The 16447-nt window shown below is 60.3% G+C and overlaps 1 non-coding gene across 1 annotated transcript; it reads left to right on the forward strand.

Moving 5' to 3' along the window:
* Positions 1–11740: 11740 nt before the first annotated feature.
* On the forward strand, positions 11741–11859 carry LOC131872634 (5S ribosomal RNA). The gene has a single exon (XR_009370752.1). It is a non-coding gene; the product is annotated as a 5S ribosomal RNA (ribosomal RNA).
* Positions 11860–16447: the final 4588 nt, after the last annotated feature.

Consider the following 16447-nt stretch of genomic DNA (forward strand, 5'->3'; position numbering starts at 1 on the left):
GAAGTGAGAGCCGAGGGATGTAGCAGAGATAGCAATCGGGGTGTGTGATGCAGAAGAGATAGCAATCGAGGTGTGCGGTGGGAAGGGCCCAGCAGCCAGAATGCATGAAGCGACGGATGAAGCAGTGATGACAACCGGGCTGTGAGGAGAGGAGGGATGCAGCCAAGAAAGCAATCAGGGCTCGAGGCAAGGGATGCATCAAGGATAGCAATCATGTTGTGAGGCGAGATTCCAAAGGCTAAACGTGAGAGGCTGCAGGGTCGACTCAGAGAGGTCTATGCATGTGAGAGGCTGAAAGCAAGGTCGACTCGGAGCGGTCTATGCATCGGGCGCGCTTGGGGCGACTACCAGTGCCAACCCCTTATCCCGCGACGCGTCCGACAAAGAGAACGTTCCAAGGCGGCAGAGGAGGTTACCAGCCGAAGGATGCAGTAGCAATAACAGGTATAGTTCCGCGGCGGCCGAGAAGACTCACCGCATAGGAATCGGGATGCGAGGCGAGGGATGCGGCGGGAAGGCCCCGACGGCTAAACGGAAGAGGCTGCAGGGCCGCCTCGGAATGGTCCAAGCATCGGATGCGATTGGGACGACTACCAGTGCCAACCCCTTATCCCGCGATGCGTCCGATACACAGATAGTTCCAAGGCGGCCGAGGAGCCTCACCGCATATCAATCGGGGTGCGAGGCGAGGGATGGGGCGGGAAGGCCCCAACGGCTAGACGGAAGAGGCTTCAGGGCCACCTCGGAATGGTCCAAGCATCGGACGCGCTTGGGGCGACTGCCAGTGCCAACCCCTTATCCCGCGATGCGTCCGATACACAGATGGTTCCAAGGCGGCCGAGGAGCCTCACCGCATAGCAATCGGGGGTGCGAGGCGAGGGATGGGGCGGGAAGGCCCCAACGGCTAGACGGAAGAGGCTTCAGGGCCGCCTAGGAATGGTCCAAGCATCGGACACGCTTGGGGCGACTACCAGTGACAGCCCCCTATCCCGCGATGCGTCCGATACGAAGATGGTTCCAAGGCGGCCGAGGAGCCTCACCGCATAGCAATCGGGGTGCGAGGTGGGGGATGCGGCGAGATGGCCCCAACGGCTAGACGGAAGAGGCCACAGGGCCGCGTCGGAATAGTCCAAGCATCGGACGCGCTTGGGGCGACTACCAGTGACAACCCCTTATCCCGCGATGCGTCCGATACGAAGATAGTTCCAAGGCGGCCGAGGAGCCTCACCGCATAGCAATCGGGGTGCGAGGTGGGGGATGCGGCGAGATGGCCCCAACGGCTAGACGGAAGAGGCTGCAGGGCCGCCTCGGAATAGTCCAAGCATCGGACGCGCTTGGGGCCACTACCAGTGACAACCCCTTATCCCGCGATGCGTCCGATACGAAGATAGTTCCAAGGCGGCCGAAGAGCCTCACCGCATAGCAATCGGGGTGCGAGGTGGGGGATGCGGCGAGATGGCCCCAACGGCTAGACGGAAGAGGCCACAGGGCCGCCTCGGAATAGTCCAAGCATCGGACGCGCTTGGGGCGACTACCAGTGACAACCCCTTATCCCGCGATGCGTCCGATACGAAGATAGTTCCCAGGCGGCCGAGGAGCCTCACCGCATAGCAATCGGGGTGCGAGGCGAGGGATGCGGCGAGATGGCCCCAAAGGCTAGACGGAAGAGGCTGCAGGGCTGCCTCGGAATAGTCCAAGCATCGGACGCGCTTGGGGCGACTACCACTGCCAACCCCTTATCCCGCGATGCGTCCGATACACAGATAGTTCCGAGGCGGCCGAGGAGGTGGGGGATGCAGCGAGATGGCCCCAACGGCTAGACGGAAGAGGCTGCAGGGCCGCCTCGGAATAGTCCAAGCATCGGACGCGCTTGGGGCGACTACCAGTGACAACCCCTTATCCCGCGATGCGTCCGATACACAGATAGTTCCGAGGCGGCCAAGGAGCCTCACCGCATAGCAATCGTGGTGCGAGGTGGGGGATGCGGCGAGATGGCCCCAACGGCTAGACGGAAGAGGCTGCAGGGCCGCCTCGGAATGGTCCAAGCATCGGATGCGCTTGGGGCGACTACCACTGCCAACCCCTTATCCCGCGATGCGTCCGATACACAGATAGTTCCAAGGCGGCCGAGGAGCCTCACAGCATAGCAATCAGGGTGCGAGGCGAGGGATGCGGCGAGAAAGCCCCAACGGCTAGAGGGAAGAGGCTTCAGGTCCGCCTCGGAATGGTCCAAGCATCGGACGCGCTTGGGGCGACTACCAGTGACAACCCCTTATCCCGCGACGCGTCCGATACACAGATAGTTCCAAGGCGGCCGAGGAGCCTCACCGCATAGCAATCGGGGTGCGAGGCGAGGGATGCGGCGAGAAGGACCCAACGGCTACACGGAAGAGGCTTCGGGGCCGCCTCGGAATGGTCCAAGCATCGGACGCGCTTGGGGCGACTACCAGTGACAACCCCTTATCCCACGACGCGTCCGATACACAGATAGTTCCAAGGCGGCCGAGGAGCCTCACCGCATAGCAATCGGGGTGCGAGGCGAGGGATGCGGCTGAGAACGACCCAACGGCTACACGGAAGAGGCTTCGGGGCCGCCTCGGAATGGTCCAAGCATCGGACGCGCTTGGGGCGACTACCAGTGACAACCCCTTATCCCGCGACGCGTCCGATACACAGATAGTTCCAAGGCGGCCGAGGAGCCTCACCGCATAGCAATCGGGGTGCGAGGCGAGGGATGCGGCGAGAAGGACCCAACGGCTAGACGGAAGAGGCTTCGGGTCCGCCTCGGAATGGTCCAAGCATCGGACGCGCTTGGGGCGACTACCAGTGACAACCCCTTATCCCGCGACGCGTCCGATACACAGATAGTTCCAAGGCGGCCGAGGAGCCTCACCGCATAGCAATCGGGGTGCGAGGCGAGGGATGCGGCGAGAAGGACCCAACGGCTAGACGGAAGAGGCTTCGGGTCCGCCTCGGAATGGTCCAAGCATCGGACGCGCTTGGGGCGACTACCAGTGACAACCCCTTATCCCGCGACGCGTCCGATACACAGATAGTTCCAAGGCGGCCGAGGAGCCTCACCGCATAGCAATCGGGGTGCGAGGCGAGGGATGCGGCGAGAAGGACCCAACGGCTAGACGGAAGAGGCTTCGGGTCCGCCTCGGAATGGTCCAAGCATCGGACGCGCTTGGGGCGACTACCAGTGACAACCCCTTATCCCGCGACGCGTCCGATACACAGATAGTTCCGAGGCGGCCGAGGAGCCTCACCGCATAGCAATCGGGGTGCGAGGCGAAGGATGCGGCGAGAAGGACCCAACGGCTAGACGGAAGAGGCTTCGGGTCCGCCTCGGAATGGTCCAAGCATCGGACGCGCTTGGGGCGACTACCAGTGACAACCCCTTATCCCGCGACGCGTCCGATACACAGATAGTTCCAAGGCGGCCGAGGAGCCTCACCGCATAGCAATCGGGGTGCGAGGCGAGGGATGCGGCGAGAAGGACCCAACGGCTAGACGGAAGAGGCTTCAGGGCCGCCTCGGAATGGTCCAAGCATCGAACGCGCTTGGGGCGACTACCAGTGACAACCCCTTATCCCGCGACGCGTCCGATACACAGATAGTTCCGAGGCGGCCGAGGAGCCTCACCGCATAGCAATCGGGGTGCGAGGCGAGGGATGCGGCGAGAAGGACCCAACGGCTAGACGGAAGAGGCTTCAGGGCCGCCTCGGAATGGTCCAAGCATCGGACGCGCTTGGGGCGACTACCAGTGACAACCCCTTATCCCGCGACGCGTCCGATACACAGATAGTTCCGAGGCGGCCGAGGAGCCTCACCGCATAGCAATCGGGGTGCGAGGCGAGGGATGCGGCGAGAAGGACCCAACGGCTAGACGGAAGAGGCTTCAGGGCCGCCTCGGAATGGTCCAAGCATCGGACGCGCTTGGGGCGACTACCAATGACAACCCCTTATCCCGCGACGCGTCCGATACACAGATAGTTCCGAGGCGGCCGAGGAGCCTCACCGCATAGCAATCGGGGTGCGAGGCGAGGGATGCGGCGAGAAGGACCCAACGGCTAGACGGAAGAGGCTTCAGGGCCGCCTCGGAATGGTCCAAGCATCGGACGCGCTTGGGGCGACTACCAGTGACAACCCCTTATCCCGCGACGCGTCCGATACACAGATAGTTCCGAGGCGGCCGAGGAGCCTCACCGCATAGCAATCGGGGTGCGAGGCGAGGGATGCGGCGAGAAGGACCCAACGGCTAGACGGAAGAGGCTTCAGGGCCGCCTCGGAATGGTCCAAGCATCGGACGCGCTTGGGGCGACTACCGTTGCCAACCCCTTATCCCGCGATGCGTCTGATACACAGATAGTTCCGAGGCGGCCGAGGAGCCTCACCGCATAGCAATCGGGTTGCGAGGCAGATTATTGGGAAGGGAACCCCCTGGGATGCGGCTCAAGCAGTGCCCAAAGGGACTGGAATGCGGAATCACATCGAGAGACCCAAATGCTATACGAGGGCTCAAATCGAATTATCGATTTGGCCACGACATGGACGCATCGGAACGACTACCTTTGCCGAACCACTCGCAATTGCATCCATACCGAAACCAATAGACATTTCCGTTAGAGCCCTCGCATAGCATTCGGGAATCTCGCATGCCCCTCTAAATCGACCAATGCTGGCGCTCAATGAAAATCCGAGCGCTACCACCGTTCGAGCGCCAGCATTGGTCGAGTTAGAGGGGCACGGGGGAGAATGCTCCAGTCAACACCTCCCCTATATAAGTTATTTGTCCGATTCTCGCACAACCGTAGTCTGCCTCGTCGAATCAAACAACGGTCCCAGATTCCGACTTCCGTTCCGTAGAGACCCAAAAGCTAGATGGAGGCTCGCAAGAAAGAGAGTCGGCGCATAGCAATCGGGTTTCTCGAACGTTTAGGGACCGAGCTCACTTGCGGATAGGGCAAAATCCGCCAAGCAACCCAAAAGCTAGACGGGGGCTCGAATCGAATCGCCTAGGCGGCCACAACAACGACGTGTTGGATCGACTACCAGTGCCAAACCATTCAGCAAGACTAGTCTGTGTCGAGGCCGGATAGAGATTCTCAGAGAGCGCCCGCATAGCATTTAGGAGACCTGCCGCGTCCCTCACACTCGACAAATGGTGGTGCACGTTTATAAATCCGAGCGATCCCAACCCTTTCAAGCACCAACATCGGTCGAGATAGAGGGGCACGGAGGGGGCTGCGTGAGACAACACAGTCCCCTATATAAGTTATTTGTCCGATTCTCACACATCCGAAGAATGGTCATCAAATCGGACAACAGCCCAAACTTCCGACTTCCGTCCCAGAAAGCCCAAGAGCTATCTAAAACGTTCATGGCCGGAACTCGATCGCGGCTATACCAGTCCGCCAAGCAACCCAAAAGCTAGACTGGAGCTCTAGTCGAATCACCTCTGTGGCCATTGCAAGGACGTGTTGGAGCGACTACCATTGCCGAACCATTCCGCAGGTCGAGTCCATACCAAGGCCGCATAGAGATTCACGATGAGCTCCTGCATAGCAATCAGGAGACTTGCCGTGTCCATCACAATCGATAAATCCTGGTGCAAGATTTTTGCATCCGAGCGCTCCAACCAGTCGAGCACCAGCATCAATCGACATAAACGGGCACGGGGGGAGGATGCTCGAGAACACTACCTCCCCTATATAAGTTATTTGTCCGATTCTCAAGCAGCCGAAGTCTGGTCATCGAATCGGGTCAAAGACCACAACTTCCGACTTTACCCACAATGCAAGTCATCGAATCGAACATCGGCCCCCGAGTCGGACTCCATGCGTATGTCAGGTCATCGGACCCAAATTCCGCCTTCCTGCGCATGGCGGGCCATCAATATCAACTCGGTCATCGGACCCAAACTCCGCCTTTTTGCGTATGGCACGCCTTCAAATCGGTCATCGGACCCAAATTCCGCCTTCCTGTGCATGGCGGGCCATCAACATCAACTCGGTCATCGGACCCAAATTCCGCCTTTCTGCGCATGGCACGCCATCAACTCGGTCATCGGACCCAAATTCCGCCTTCCTGCGCATGGCAGGTCATCGGACACAAATTCAGACCTCGCCAATATGCCTACGTATCGAATCGGTCATCGGACCCAACTTCCGACTTCATCCATACTGTAGGGTCTTTGAGGTTGGCGCGGTGCGCTCAACCCAGGGAGTCGACCCATCGAAGCATACACCTCCCCTATATAAGCTATTTGTCCGATTCCCACACCTGTGTAGTTTGCACCTCTGACCAGGACATCGACCCCAACTTCCGAACTCGACTGCAACGACGGCACCAGCGCCTTGGTGCGCACCTTGCGACGCACAGTCCCAACATTCGCCTTCCTGCACATGGCAGGTCATCGGACCCAAATTCCGACCTCGCGAGTATGCCTACATATCGAATCGGTCATCGGACCCAACTTCCGACTTCATCCATACCGTAGGGTCTTTGAGGTTGGCGCGGTGCGCTCAACCCGGGGAGTCGACCCAACGAAGCATACACCTCCCCTATATAAGCTATTTGTCCGATTCCCACACCTGTGTAGTTTGCACCTCCGATCAAGACATCGACCCCAACTTCCGAACTCGCCTCCAACGACCGAACCAGCGCCTTGGTGCGCACCTTGCAACGCACAGTGCCAACATTCGCCTTCCTGCACGTGGCAGGTCATCGGACCCAAATTCCGACCTCGCGAGTATGCCTACATATCGAATCGGTCATCGGACCCAACTTCCGACTTCATCCATACCGTAGGGTCTTTGAGGTTGGCGCGGTGCGCTCAACCCGGGGAGTCGACCCAACGAAGCATACACCTCCCCTATATAAGCTATTTGTCCGATTCCCACACCTGTGTAGCTTGCACCTCCGATCAGGACATCGACCCCAACTTCCGAACTCGACTAAAAAGACCGCACCAGCGCCTTGGTGTGCACCTTGCAACGCACAGTGTCAACATTCGCCTTCCTGCACATGGCAGGTCATCGGACCCAAATTCCGACCTCATGAGCATACCTACTAATCGAATCGGTCATCGGACCCAACTTCCGACTTCATCCATACCGTAGGGTCTTTGAGGTTGGCGCGGTGCGCTCAACCTGGGGAGTCGACCCATCGAAGCATACACCTCCCCTATATAAGCTATTTGTCCGATTCCGACACCTGTGTAGTTTGCACCTCCGCTCAGGACATCGACCCCAACTTCCGAACTCGCCTGCAACGACCGAACCAGCGCCTTGGTGCGCACCAAAAGTGCGCACTTTTGGAGGGCACTTTTGTGCGCTCCAAAGGTGCGCACTTTTGGAGGGCACTTTTCTGCGCTCCAAAGGTGCGCACTTTTGGAGGGCACTTTTTGGAGGGCACTTTTCTGCGCTCCAAAGGTGCGCACTTTTGGAGGGCACTTTTTGGAGGGCACTTTTCTGCGCTCCAAAGGTGCGCACTTTTGGAGGGCACTTTTTGGAGGGCACTTTTCTGCGCTCCAAAGGTGCGCACTTTTGGAGGGCACTTTTTGGAGGGCACTTTTCTGCGCTCCAAAGGTGCGCACTTTTGGAGGGCACTTTTTGGAGGGCACTTTTCTGCGCTCCAAAGGTGCGCACTTTTGGAGGGCACTTTTTGGAGGGCACTTTTCTGCGCTCCAAAGGTGCGCACTTTTGGAGGGCACTTTTTGGAGGGCACTTTTCTGCGCTCCAAAGGTGCGCACTTTTGGAGGGCACTTTTTGGAGGGCACTTTTCTGCGCTCCAAAGGTGCGCACTTTTGGAGGGCACTTTTTGGAGGGCACTTTTCTGCGCTCCAAAGGTGCGCACTTTTGGAGGGCACTTTTTGGAGGGCACTTTTCTGCGCTCCAAAGGTGCGCACTTTTGGAGGGCACTTTTTGGAGGGCACTTTTCTGCGCTCCAAAGGTGCGCACTTTTGGAGGGCACTTTTGTGCACTCCAAAGGTGCGCACTTTTGGAGGGCACTTTTCCTGTGCTCCAAAGGTGCACACCTAGGTGAGCACCTTCGACCACACCTTGTAGCACACCAAACTCTGACTTTCGACTTCATCCGCAATGCAGGGTCTTTGAGGTTGGCGCAATGCGCACAACCAGGGGAGTCGACCCATCAAACCCAACACCTCCCCTATATAAGCTATTTGTCTGATTCTCATACATGCGTAGCCTGCAGGAGCAATTAGGACATCGACCCCAACTTTCGGCTTCTAAACGAAAACAAGGTCTTTGAGGTTGGTGTAATGCGAACAACTAGGGGAGTCAACCCATCAAACCCAACACCTCCCCTATATAAGCTATTTGTCTGATTCTCATACATGTGTAGTCTACAGGAGCAATTAGGACATCGACCCCAACTTTTGACTTCTTAACGAAAACAAGGTCTTTGAGGTTGACGTAATGCGCACAACCAGGGGAGTCGACCCATCAAACCCAACACCTCCCCTATATAAGCTATTTGTCCGATTCTCATACATGTGTAGCCTGCAGGAGCCATTAGGACATTGACCCCAACTTTTGACTTCTTAACGAAAACAAGGTCTTTGAGGTTGGCGTAATGCGCACAACCAAGGGAGTTGACCCATCAAACCCAACACCTCCCCTATATAAGCTATTTGTCTGATTCTCATACATGTGTAGCCTGCAACAACGATTAGGACATCCACCCCAACTTCTGAATTCGTCTGCGTTGACCGCACCAAAGGTGCACGCCTTGGTGCTCACCAAAATCCGACTTCCGACTTCTTCTGCTATGCGGGGTCTTTGAGGTTGGCGCAGTGCGCACAACCAGGGGAGTCAACCCACCGAATGCAACACCTCCCCTATATAAGCTATTTGTCTGATTCTCATACATGCGTAGACTGCAGCAATGATTAGGACATCCACCCCAACTTTTGACTTCTTAAACAAGACAGGGTCTTTGAAGTTGGTGCAGTGCACACAACCAGGGGAGTCGACCCATCAAACGCAACACCTCCCCTATATAAAGCTATTTGTCCGATTCTCATACGTGTAGTCTGCAGCAGCGATTAGGACATCGACCCCAACTTCCGAATTCGTTTGCATTGACCGCACCAAAGGTGCACGCCTTGGTGTGCACCCTGGAGTGCACTTTGGTGCTCACCTCGGTGCACACTTTGGTGTGCACCTCGGTGTGCACCAAAGGTGCGCACCTTGGAGCGCACCAAAGGTGTACACTTTGGAGCGCACCACATAGGGTCTTTGAGAGGTTGGCGCAGTGCGCACACCAAGGTGGGTGTTGAGGTGCGTGCCGAGGTGGGTGGGTGCTAGGGTGCGCTCCATGGTGGGTGCCAGGGTGGGTGCGTGCTAGGGTGGATTCCAAAGAGGGTCATAGGGTGGGTGCCAAGGTGGGTTGGTGATATAGTGGGTTCAAAGGTGGGTACTAGGGTGGGTTCCAAGGTGGGTCACAAGTTGGGTGCCAGGATGCGTGGGTGTTAGGTTGGGTGCCAAGGTGGGCTCCTGCGTGGGTGGGTGCTAGGGTGGGTTTCAAGGTGGACGCGAGGGCGGGTGCCAAGGTGGGTAACAAGTTGGGTGTTAGGATGGGTGAGTGCTAGAGTGGGTGCCAAGGTGGGTGGGTGCTAAGGTGGATGCCAAGGTGGTTCACAGGGTGGGTGGGTTCTAGGGTGAGTTCCAAGGTGGGTCACAGGTTCAGTGCTAGGGTGGGTGTCAAGGCGGGTGTCGAGGTGCCTGGGTGCTAGGGTGTGGATGCCAATGTGGGTCATAGGGTGGGTACTAGGGTGGGCTGCAATGTGGGTGCCAAGGTGGGTAACATGCTCGGTGGGTTCTAAATTGGGTGCCAGGGTGGGTGTGCACCCACCTTGCCCGAGGTGGGTGCCAAGGTGCCAGTGTGGGTGGGTGCTAAGGTGGATGCCAAGGTGGGTGAGAAGGTGGGTGATAGGTTGAGTGGTAGGATGGGTGGGTGCCAAGATGGGTCACAGGGTGGGTGCAAGGGTGGGTAGGTGCTAGGGTTGGTGTCAGGGTGGGTGGGTGCTAGGTTGGGTTCCAAGGTGGGTGCGAGGGTGAGTGTCAAGGTGGGTCACAGGTTAGGTGCTAGGATGGGTGAGTGCTAGGGTGCAAAGGTGCCAGGGTGGGTGCTAGGATGGGTCGATGCTAGGGTGAGTGGCAAGGTGGGTCCACAAGTGTCAAGGTGGGTGCCGAGGTGGGTGCCAAGTCGGCGACTGCTATGGTGGATGCCAAGGTGGGTCACGGGGTGGGTGCCAAGTTGCTAGGTTGGGTTCCAAGGTGGGTGCCAACGTGGGTGCTAGGGTGCGTGGGTTAAAGGGTGTGTCACAACGTGGGTGCCAGGATGGGTGCGCACCCACACTGGCCAAGACGGGTGCGGGTGCAAGGTTGGGTTCCAAGCCCGGTCACAGGCTGGGTGCTAGGATGGGTGGGTGCCAAGGTGGGCACCAGGGTGGGTGCACCCACCCTGGCCAAGGTGGGTCACGGGGTGGGTCCTAGGGTGGGTAACGGGGTGGGTACTAAGGTGCGTGCCAAGGTGGGTCATAGGGTGGGTGCCAAGGTGGGCACCAGGGTGGGTGTGCACCAACCCTAGCCAGGGTAGGTCACGGGGTGGTTGTCGGGGTGGGCGTCAAGGAGCCAAGGTGGGTGGCAAGTAGCCAAGTTGCGTGCCAAGGTGGGTGTCGGGGTGGGTGCCAAGGATCCAAGGTGGGTGCCAAGGAACCAAGGTGGGTGTCTGGGTGGGTGCCGAGGTGGGAGCCAGGGTGGGTCCCAAGGTGAGTGCAAAGGTGGGTGCCAGGGTCAAGGTGAGTGCCAATGTGGGTTCCAAGGTGCCAGGGTCAGGGTGAGTGCCAATGTGGGTTCAAAGGTGCTAAGTTGGGTGCGAGGTTGGGTGCGAGGGTGGGTGGGTGCCAAGGTGTGCTAGGTGGAAGCCCGGGTGGGTCGGCATCCCATGGGTGTCGAGTTGGGTGCCTGATGGGTGCTTCTTGTCAAGTTTTAGTCGTCGGGACTCATTTCGAGCCTTAGAGGTCGTTTCTTGTCCGGTTGCCCTGTCTTCGACCTGGGAACCCAATTTTGGTCCTCGGGTCCCATTTTTTTTTGTCTCGCATCCCACTTTTGGCCTGTGGCCTTTTCGGGGTCGATTCTCGTTTTGGGCATCAGAGCATGTTTCTTCTCCTAAAACCCAATATTTGTTTATTAAGTCTCGGAACACATTTTTGTTCTCGTGGACCCATCATGGGTCTTGGAACGCATTTGTGGTCCTTGGGTCCCATTTTGCATCCCGAAACTTGTGTTTTGGTGCTTGATCCCTATTTTGGGTGCCCACCTTGCACCAAGTGCGCACCCGGGGCAAACCGAGCGCCTTGGTGCACCGGGGCAAGATCGAGCGTGCACCCGAGGCGCCCCGAACATGCACCAAGGTGCACTCGGCCCACATGTGAGCGCAGGTCGTTGCGCCCGAGGTGGTGTGTGGGCACCGCGTTGCAGACGGGACACTGCACGCACACGACGCCCCCTCCAGGTGCACGCACGTAGGCCGGGCCGGGTGCACACCCGACGCCCTAGCAAGGTGCGCGCACCCGGGCAGGGCTCACACTTGGCGAACGGGGCGCACTTCGCGAGGGAGGGTGTGCACCTCGACGGGGGTGGGTGGCCGGGGTGGATTCGCACGTGGGTCGCGGTTTGCTAAGTACACACTGCGACAAGCTCATAACGGGTGCGATCATACCAGCGTTAGTGCACCGGATCCCATCAGAACTCCGCAGTTAAGCGCGCTTGGGCCGGAGTAGTACTGGGATGGGTGACCTCCCGGGAAGTCCCGGTGTTGCACCCTTTTTTAGTTTTTCGCCGGGCGTCGCAATGCTATTTGAATAAACCTTTTGCCCGTTTGCGTTCTCGTCGGGGCCGGGCCGGGCCGGGGTGCGCTGCCCGCACTACCGCGCGCGCGGGGGCGACACCGAGCGCGCACCCGAGGCGCCCCGAGCACACAGGCCACGGTGCAACCCGGGCGTTGTGCGCGCACCCCGGTGCGCCCGAGGTGCTGCGCGCGCACCCAGGTGAAATCGGTGTGCACCTCGGCCAGTGCGCGCTCGGTCGAGTCGCGCACGTTGGCCAAGGTGCACGGTGATGTTTCTTACTCTAAGGTTCCGCACCAGACGCCCGGGACAGGTGAGCGAAGCTGGGCGGGGCCGGGTGCGCGGCCGGGGCAGGTGCACGCAGCTGGAGAGAGCTTTGGAGCACACTTCGGAGCGCACCAATGATGCGCTCCATTCAAAAGTTTCCTGAAAAGGCAAAAAAAGTTGAGATTATAGAATTTCCCACTTGAGAGATTGTAAAAAAAAAAAATTTAAAATGAAGGAAACGCGGGTGCCAAGGTGTGCGCAGCCCAGCCAAGGTGTGCGCACCAAGGCGCCCACCCTGGCGAAGGTGCACGCAAGGTGCGCACCCGAGGCAAACCGGACAATTAACCCAACTTTCGACTTCGCGCGCACCTTGGAGCGCACTTCGGAGCGCTCCTTGGTGCGCACCAATCTTGGGCACCTCGGAGTGCACCATGGCGCCCACCAAGGTGCGCACCCGGGGCAAACCGAGCTCCGACTTCGTGCGCACCTTGGAGCGCACGAAAGGTGCGCACCATGGCGCCCACCAAGGTGCGCAGCCCAGCCAAGGCGTGCGCATCAAGGTGCGCACCCTGGCGAAGGTGCGCACCCGGGGCAAACCGAGCTCCGACTTCGTGCGCACCTTGGAGCGCACAAAAGGTGCGCAACCCAGCCAAGGTGTGCGCACCCCGGTCAAACCGAGCTCCGAATCGTGCGCACCAGAGGTGCACGCCATCGTGCGCACCTTGGAGCACACTTCGGAGCCCTCCTTGGTGCGCGCCGATGTTGCGCACCTCGGAGCGCACCCGGGGAAAACAATGCAATTAACCCGACTTTCGACTTCGTGGGCACCTCGGAGCGCTCTCGGGTTCGCACCTCGGAGCACACCGAGGTGCGCACCTTTGATGCGCTGCCTTCACCAATTTCCAGAAAAGGCAAGAAAACATTGAGAAGGTGTGCGCACCGAGGTGCCCACCCTGGCGAAGGTGCACGCGAGGTGCGCACCCGGGGCAAACCGGGCTCCGACTTCGTGCACGCCGCACCTTGGAGCACACTTCGGAGCGCTCCTTGGTGCGCACCAGGGCGCGCAACCCAGCCGAGGTGCCCACCCCGGCGAAGGTGCACGCGAGGTGCGCACCCGGGGCAAACCGGGCTCCGACTTCGTGCACGCCATGGTGCCCACCGCGGCGAAGGTGCACGCGAGGTGCGCACCCGGGGCAAACCGGGCTCCGACTTCGTGCACGCCGCACCTTGGAGCACACTTCGGAGCGCTCCTTGGTGCGCACCATGGTGCCCACCAGGGCGCGCAACCCCGCCGAAGGTGCACGCGAGGTGCGCACCCGGGGCAAACCGGGCTCCGACTTCGTGCACGCCGCACCTTGGAGCACACTTCGGAGCGCTCCTTGGTGCGCACCATGGTGCCCACCAGGGCGCGCAACCCCGCCGAAGGTGCACGCGAGGTGCGCACCCGGGGCAAACCGGGCTCCGACTTCGTGCACGCCATGGTGCGCACCGCGGCGAAGGTGCGCACCCGGGGCAAACCGGGCTCCGACTTCGTGCACGCCGCACCTTGGAGCACACTTCGGAGCGCTCCTTGGTGCGCACCAGGGCGCGCAACCCAGCCGAGGTGCCCACCCCGGCGAAGGTGCACGCGAGGTGCGTACCCGGGGCAAACCGGGCTCCGACTTCGTGCACGCCGCACCTTGGAGCACACTTCGGAGCGCTCCTTGGTGCGCACCATGGTGCCCACCAGGCCGCGCAACCCAGCCAAGGTGTGCGCACCAAGGTGCACGCGAGGTGCGCACCCGGGGCAAACCGGGGTCCGACTTCGTGCACGCCGCACCTTGGAGCACACATCGGGGCGCTCCCGGGTTCGCACCGGCGTTGCGCACCGTGGTGGGCACCTCGGAGCACACCAAGGTGGGCAGCGAGGTGCGCACCTTTGATGCGATGCCTTCACTAATTTCCATAAAAGGCAAAAAAAAAACGAGATTTTAAAATTTCCGTTTTGAAAGATAGTGAGAAAAAGGGAATGCTGGTGCCATCTTGAGCCCGCCCTGGTGCGCAGCCCAGCCAAGGTGTGCGCACCAAGGTGCCCACCCTGGCGAAGGTGCGCGCCCGGGCAATTAACCCAACTTCCAACTTCGCGCGCGCCAGGGTGGGAGCGCACCCAACAACCGGGCCTGGGAAGAGCCAATGCGAGAAACCCCACCAAACGCTCTGACAAAAAAAGAGGGGGCGCTCCAGTAACCCCGCTTCGGAGCGCACCCTGGGCAAACCCAGCCAAGGTGCCCACCCCGGCCAAGGTGCAGGCGAGGTGCGCACCCGGGGCAAACCGGGCTCCGACAACGTGCACGCCGCACCTTGGAGCACACTTCGTAGCGCTCCCGGGTGCGCACCTCAGAGCACACCAAGGTGGGCAGCGAGGTGCGCACCTTTGATGCGCTGCCTTCACTAATTTCCAGAAAAGGCAAAAAAAAAAGGAGATTTTAAAATTTCCGTTTTGAAAGATAGTGAAAAAAACGGAACGCGCGTGCCATCTTGAGCCCGCCCTGGTGCGCAGCCCAGGTAAGGTGCCCACCCTGGCAAAGGTGCGCACCCGGGCAATTAACCCTACTTCCGACTTCGTGCGCGCCAGGGTGGCAACCGGGCCTCGGAAGAGCCAATGCGAGAAACCCCACCAAACGCTCCGACAAAAAAAGAGGCGGCGCTCCAATAACCCCGCTTCGGAGCGCAGCCGGGGCAAACCCAGCCAAGGTGCCCACCCCGACGAAGGTGCACGCGAGGTGCGCACCCGGGGCAAACCGGGCTCCGACAACGTGCACGCAGCACCTTGGAGCACACTTCGAAGCACTCCCGGGTGCCCACCGGCGTTGCGCACCGTGGTGGGCAGCGAGGTGCGCACCTTTGATGCGCTGCCTTCACTAATTTCCAGAAAAAGGCAAAAAAAAATGAGATTTTAAAATTTCCGTTTTGAAAGATAGTGAAAAAAAAGGAACGCGGGTGCCATCTTGAGCCCGCCCTGGTGCGCAGCCCAGGCAAGGCATGCGCACCAAGGTGCCCACCCGAGGTGCACACCCGGGGCAAACCGGGCTCCGACTTCGTGCAGGCCGCACCTTGGAGCACACTTCGGAGCGCTCCTTGGTGCGCACCATGGTGCCCACCAGGGCGCGCAACCCAGCCAAGGTCTGCACACCAAGGTGCCCACCCCGGCGAAGGTGCACGCGAGGTGCGCACCCGGGGCAAACCGGGCTCCGACTTCGTGCACGCCATGGTGCCCACCGCGGCGAAGGTGCACGCGAGGTGCGCACCCGGGGCAAACCGGGCTCCGACTTCGTGCACGCCGCACCTTGGAGCACACTTCGGAGCGCTCCTTGGTGCGCACCATGGTGCCCACCAGGGCGCGCAACCCAGCCAAGGTGTGCGCACCAAGGTGCACGCGAGGTGCGCACCCGGGGCAAACCGGGGTCCGACTTCGTGCACGCCGCACCTTGGAGCACACATCGGAGCGCTCCCAGGTTCGCACCAGCGTTGCGCACCTTTGATGCGCTGCCTTCACTAATTTCCAGAAAAGGCAAAAAAAAACGATATTTTAAAATTTCCGTTCTGAAAGATAGTGAAAAAAACGGAACGCGGGTGCCATCTTGAGCCCTTCCTGGTGCGCAGCCCAGGCAAGTTGTGCGCACCAAGGTGCCCACCCTGGCGGAGGTGCGCGCCCGGGGCAAACCGGGCTCCGACTTCGTGCACTGCATGGTGCCCACCAAGGCGCGCAACCCAGCCAAGGTGCCCACCGCAGCGAAGGTGCACGCGAGGTGCACACCCGGGGCAAACCGGGCTCCGACTTCGTGCACGCCGCACCTTGGAGCACACTTCAGAGCGCTCCTTGGTGCGCACCAGGGCGCGCAACCCAGCCGAGGTGCCCACCCCGGCGAAGGTGCACGCGAGGTGCGCACCCGGGGCAAACCGGGCTCCGACTTCGTGCACGCCATGGTGCCCACCGCGGCGAAGGTGCGCACCCGGGGCAAACCGGGCTCCGACTTCGTGCACGCCGCACCTTGGAGCACACTTCGGAGCGCTCCTTGGTGCGCACCATGGTGCCCACCAGGCCGCGCAACCCAGCCAAGGTGTGCGCACCAAGGTGCACGCGAGGTGCGCACCCGGGGCAAACCGGGGTCCGACTTCGTGCACGCCGCACCTTGGAGCACACATCGGGGCGCTCCCGGGTTCGCACCGGCGTTGCGCACCGTGGTGGGCACCTCGGAGCACACCAAGGTGGGCAGCGAGGTGCGCACCTTTGATGCGATGCCTTCACTAATTTCCATA

This window comes from Cryptomeria japonica, unplaced genomic scaffold (assembly GCF_030272615.1).
Source record: "Cryptomeria japonica unplaced genomic scaffold, Sugi_1.0 HiC_scaffold_704, whole genome shotgun sequence".
Lineage (NCBI taxonomy): Eukaryota > Viridiplantae > Streptophyta > Pinopsida > Cupressales > Cupressaceae > Cryptomeria > Cryptomeria japonica.